Source organism: Gadus macrocephalus, chromosome 21 (genome assembly GCF_031168955.1).
Source record: "Gadus macrocephalus chromosome 21, ASM3116895v1".
In the NCBI taxonomy this organism is placed as follows: domain Eukaryota; kingdom Metazoa; phylum Chordata; class Actinopteri; order Gadiformes; family Gadidae; genus Gadus; species Gadus macrocephalus.
Window position 1 is genome coordinate 3,127,890 of NC_082402.1, and position 6,054 is coordinate 3,133,943.

Sequence of the window (6,054 nt, forward strand, 5' to 3'; positions counted from 1 at the left end):
TAACCAAACATAAATAGCAAAATACACCAATCGCTGTTACCCAAGGTTTCAACTTAAACCAGTACGCCCAGTACACACCTCATCCAACACTACAGCTTATCACAAATCCCTTCTACTAAATGATTCTTGAAACCATGATAAGAGGGATAGGCCTAGTAACTCCCATCTAGCTACCAAGTAGCACAAAATATTACCCATACAGAACTCATTACCAAAATGGACCCTGCTGGTAATCAAGATCAAGGCAACAGCAACCTCCGGGAGAATTAGCCCACAAAGTCAAGCTACACACCACACCTGACCAATCCACAAGCTGCACAAAACAAAGCTAGGACCCTGGACACGTTAACACAACTGCCCTGCTGCATTTCTTCAAGGAAAAGGGTTCCAATCCGGGATAGCTTTTAAGAGACTTTATTTGTTATAAAGTATTTCGGTATGGTAAACTAATACTATGGAGCAAAAGGAGAGGAAGTGTGTTGAACACGTGTGAGAGATATGACTTTAGCTACTTGGAGCCACGGGCCAAGGCCCATGTCTCTCTGCGGGCGTGGGTGAAATCTCTGGCCTGTTTCCTTCGAATCACCCGCTAGAGGACGTAAAGTGGGCGTGTCCTATGTAGTGGGCGTGGCGACATAATGGCTTCTTCACCTATCTAAAGGTGCTGCCTTCTGTGGATGGAGCAGCCTTCAATAAGGTCTTGCTCCCCTTGTGGCTATGTATAGTATTTACGGCTTATACGTTTGGTCCTGCGTCCTAGTGGTTAAGTGAGGGTAATACAGCTTGTGTGTTTGAATCTGCTTCCTAGAGGCTATGTGGAGGCAGCTCATGTTCTTAAAATACGTAACAGCCCCAATAAAGCAATCACTAACTCAAACAACTTTACAAATCAATCACTGCTGAGCACAGTGAGCAAGCCTCCGAGTGCAAATGATCATCTAAGCAAGCCCCCTGGTATCTGGCTAACTTTAAACTGACCCTAAATGGTCTTCTGAAGCGTGCCGGGCTCAAGGCTTCTTTAAAACAAAGCTCAGTTAACTCCAGCCATGTGACCAAGGCCCTGAAATGCTCACCCCCACCAGAGAACACGTCTCCACCCAGGATTAACCTCGAAAAAATAAAGAAGGCAAAATAACAAATAGTGTACCGAAGGAAGGACAGATGCTCTGCCCAGCTGGTACACTCCCTAACTAACCAGGGGGGATCGCTCACAACTTAAAATCATAGCACTCAGATTCAATACTCACCATACTCACCATGAAAAGAAGCTGCTCACAGCCACACACCACCAAAACATACCAAGTTACTCTTGTCTAGGGGAAAAATAGAAATAATTAACTCTGCAAAACTCATCCAGATTGATCCCGGACGAGCCCCCAATATGTTACGACCCGGCTCGAGGGAAGTAACATGAAGTCGACAAACAAGGATTAAATATAAGAAAACAGGGTTTATTGTTACAAAGGTTAATGAGACTGGTGAATGGGAACAGTGCTGCTGGCCCTGGCTAGAGACCGAGTGAGTGAAGCCTCCCAGGCTTTAAAGGCAACACCAGGTGCCAGGTAACGAGGAGAAGGAGGGGCTGAAGGAGGAGCTCCGGGAGCACTGCAAAACATGGAGCAGATCTGCACATAACACTATTGAGTCACGTGAGATATGAAGAGGAGGATTAGTATTTGTGTTGGATATGTCATACGAGAATGCTTGAGAAAAAATACCCCTAAAGGGAACCTGATGTTAGGTCAAGGGTGTGACTAATGTCTCAAAAACGTAAAACATTATAGATTTGGTGTTTCTTGAGTAAAGAAAGCATTGCACTTATTTAGACCCTTTCTCTCTTTAGCCTTGAATTGCCAACAACCTTCTGGTTTGCATTCTACAGTTCAGTGAGGCGGTCTGGAGCCATGAGGTTTTGAGAATATTTAAGTGGGATTGAGTGTGTGCATGTACATGTATAAGCATGTATTTATGTCCAATGTAATAATTTAGAATGGGTTATGTTTCTATATTTGCAGTCATCTTGTTCACTTGGATTATTCCTTCATTCGTTACAGGCAGGTATTCAGGAAGGAACTCAGTGATTCAGTGAGGAAAATCAGTGATTGAACAAACTTTTTACAGTAAAAAGAAAAGAAAAGCAAACATAAAATCAATGGGTAAAGAAAGCATGTTTATTTATTAACCAACGATATAAATCGAACCACTCAAGGAAACAAACTAAAAAGTTAAAACAGAAAAAGGAAAAAATAAACCTTTAAACAATAAAGCGGAGCAACCAAGGGACTGGTTTAGGGTTTAGATACAACATTACACAGCCTAGTTTGGGTTCAAGGATGTTAACTAGGCAGAGCATTTGAAATTATATTTTAAGGGTGCATTGTACGGTAAGTTATGGTTAAGTTTAGGCACCATTAGGCACTTTTTATTAAAGATTGTCAAGTTTAGGTATTAGGCAAGCGTGTACAGGCATTTTAGAGATGTTAATGATTAGGTTAAAAACATGTGGATAGCAGGAAATTAGTTGGTACTGTGCTCCTGGATTTTACTGCCACTTTTGATGGCATTGACCACAACATTCTGATTGCTAAGCTGAAATGTTATGGGTTTTCAACTTCAGTTCTTCCTTGGATAAAGAGTTACCTCATTGGCAGAACACGGCGAGTATTTTTTATTGGCCGTTTGTCTGCCAGTGGGAAAATGTCTTGCAGTGTTCCACAAGGGAGTTGCTAGGGTAAACTTTTATTTTCTATTTTCATTGATGTTGTTAAAATGCTGATGTATTTATGAATGCTGATGACTTTTTCACTGCGCATCACCATCTTCAGTGGAGCTATTCGAAAATCTTCAAGTAGAGTTGCATAACGTTACCAATTGGGTGAGAGCTAACATATTAGCACAAAACATTGTCAAAACTAAATTGATTATGTTTGGTTGTAAAAATCTTCTTGCAAATGCTACTGCACTTAATTTATATATAAATGGGATATCAGTTGAACAGGTCAATAAGACCAAATTATTGTGTGCAAAACTAGATAATGTGTTGTCTTGGTCTGATCAGATTGATCATATTGTTTCCAAGATGGATAGGGGCATTGCAATGTCAAGGAAGTGCTCTGCATATGTTCAATAATCTGTAATGAGTCTAGTAGTTTGGTCTCTTGTTTCATCGCACCTCGAGTACTGTCCGGTCATTTGGTCAAGTGCTGCTGAGAAACATCTGAAAAAACTTCAAATTGCACAGAACAGAGCAGCAACATTCATTCTGCGTTGTTCTTTCCGGGCTAATGTGTGTGTGATGCATAGAACGTTATCATGGATATCTGTGGAGGATAAATTAAAATGTTGTCTTCTGCTATTCATGCATAATACTATATGGAACAATACACCACAATTCCATTGTGAAAACCTTGTCTATGCTGGTTTCTGTCATGGTCATATCACGTCAAGTGAGCACTGGTCATCTGGTTGTGCCAAGTCCATGAACAATTGAATGATGAGAACTGAATGATAGGGCTTCTTCTGCTTGGATTAAGCTCGCCTTTAGCATCGGACTCACCAAAAGTAGATGTTCTTTTAAATTTGTTGAAAAAAATATTAATGAATCCCATTTTGATCATCAGTAAGTCTGCTTATGGATTACTATCGGTTCCAATTGATTGTTAGACGTGGTTTCATTTATTCACTGTTCATTTTATTTGGATGAGTTTGTCGTTTATTGTTGATTGTTTTGTTTCGCTTTTTTTTTTTCATTTTGTTGATAGTGTGATTTTGTATTACTGTTTGTTTTAATCGTTGTCGCTTTCTGTGTGGACCCCAGGAAGACGACCACTTTGTGGAAGCTAATGGGGATCCAAATAAAGAATAAAGGTTCAGTTTAGGTTAAGGATTTATTGAAGTTTAGGTATTAGGTCAATGATTTTAGAGAAGTTTAGGTCAATGATTTTAGAGAAGTTTAGGTCAACTATTTTAGAGAAGTTTAGTTTAACGAATTTAGAGAAGTTTAGGTCAACGAATTAAGAGTTTAGGTTTGATTGTCATGTTTAGGTATATGTTAGCGAGTCAGTTATTTTAGGCCCTATTCTTGTTAAATTGTTAGTTGTTAAATTTAGGCATTAGGATTAGAACGAATGTTGAGAACAGTGCTCAGGTTGGCTTCCATATATTAAATAATAAAAAAGAATGACATTTTATTAAAATTAACAAGAAAAATTAAGGATGAAAAAGTCGCCTGCGCAGCTAGGGGCCGATTGTGGCGGAAACGTCAAAAAAGGTGGAAAAAAAACGGACTTCCGAGCCACAGGCCGGGGCTGCAGCTGCATGCTATTGACACAACCATGGATGTAGAAACCTCTGCCAACAGCGATAAACTCACATACCTTTTCCACTATCAATATATCAAGGATTTGTCACAAAATACATATATTTACAGTGAGAGGGGGTGCACCGTTCCTGGAGGTGCTGCAATACCAGATCGATGCTTGGAGTGGACGGAGCAAGCCCCTTTTCCATCTCCCAGTTCCATACATAAATTTAATATATGGTCCCCGGGTAGGGGACGTATATTAAACTGATAAGAATACTACACTTGATCTTAGCCAAAAGGCCGAGAAGCTATGCCCACACAAGCTCAGACCAAGCGCGCAGGTTCCAAGACACGTCGCTCCACTTGGCGGTTTAACACACAAAAAAAAGACCAAGCACCCTGTGTGCGTGTTTGTGTGTATGTGAAAGCTGAATAAATAAACCGAGGTCGCTGCATCTCTCTGCTGCTACCTGCTGGCAGTCTCACTAGACTGTCCGCATGTTTCACAAATAGAGTTTTGAGAGACGTTGTCAGTATCTGTATGTTGCAAAACAGTGGCAGCTAAAGATCAGGGCACGGCAGGCCATTGCAGCCAATTGAGCTCGAGTTGAAAAAGAAAAAAGATTCAATGAAAAAGACGGCAACAAAGTCTAAACCCAAACAACAATTTGGTAAGAAACGACGAAATAATTAACTACAATCGCGTTGACGGGTTAGTTTGAGCTCCGTAATGCACTCATTCATATTAACAGTGAGGGGGGTGCACCGTTCCTGGAGGTACTGCAATACCAGGTCGATGCGTGGAGTGGACGGAGCAAGCCCCTTTTCCATCTCCCAGTTCCAAAAATCAATTTAATATATGGTCCCCGGGTAGGGGACGTATCAGATATTAAACTGATAAGAACAGATACTACACTTGATCTTAGCCAAAAGGCCGAGAAGCGATGCCTACATATTGCTCGACCTAGAGTACACTTTCCCAGAAATGTCACTCTCATTAGCGGTTTTACGGAGAAAACTTCCTCTAAATACAAATACTGAAGTACCACTAAGTGTCAACAACATATAGCGTGCTACCAAACTATGTTAAACGCAAACGGGTATAAGGGCCCATGTTTCAAGGCAATGCATGGATGGCACTGATGACGTCAGAAGCTCTAAACCAATCAGGATGTCTGATGAAGCCAAATGCATTTATTATGAACTATTATAGATATATTATACATTGAATTCCCACTCAACATGATCAGCATGATTTGATGCCATTATAAATGGTTTTGGTTCGGTGAAAGGTAGATCCATGAGAAATTAACTTTTTTTGTATCATTGCTAGATCATTAAACATTTGAGGAGGCCGCCACACTGCCGCCATCTAGTGGTCACTAATGGGTCGACAACTTCAATAAGAAGTATATTTACTATTTGCGCATCAAAGAACCAAGTCTAAAATTCAGGCTAAGCCGTGTGCTATGCTTTAATTCCAGAATTCCTGAACCATGGAAACAATGAACCAATAGCAAATAAAATGCATGAACTGAACAGAAACATCTGAAATCAATAAGGTTCTACACTGATGTAATTCTGATATTGTGTGGAATCGTTGTTTCGCGGTAGGTATGAATCGGAGTGGTAAATGTTCAAAAGGTGGTTTATTCAGAGACACGGGGTGAACGAGGTTGACCTCTGGAGGTGGTTCTTGAAGCATCTCCCGAATACAGATAAAAGTTCAGATTATGTTGGTAATGGGCGGA

The 6,054-nt window shown here is 40.5% G+C and overlaps 2 non-coding genes across 2 annotated transcripts; both read right to left on the reverse strand.

The window, feature by feature from the left end:
• Positions 1-4,433: 4,433 nt before the first annotated feature.
• On the reverse strand, positions 4,434-4,615 carry LOC132450474 (U2 spliceosomal RNA). The gene has a single exon (XR_009523858.1). It is a non-coding gene; the product is annotated as a U2 spliceosomal RNA (small nuclear RNA).
• A 443-nt stretch (positions 4,616-5,058) lies between these two features.
• Positions 5,059-5,249, reverse strand: LOC132450472 (U2 spliceosomal RNA). Its single transcript, XR_009523856.1, has one exon. It is a non-coding gene; the product is annotated as a U2 spliceosomal RNA (small nuclear RNA).
• Positions 5,250-6,054: the final 805 nt, after the last annotated feature.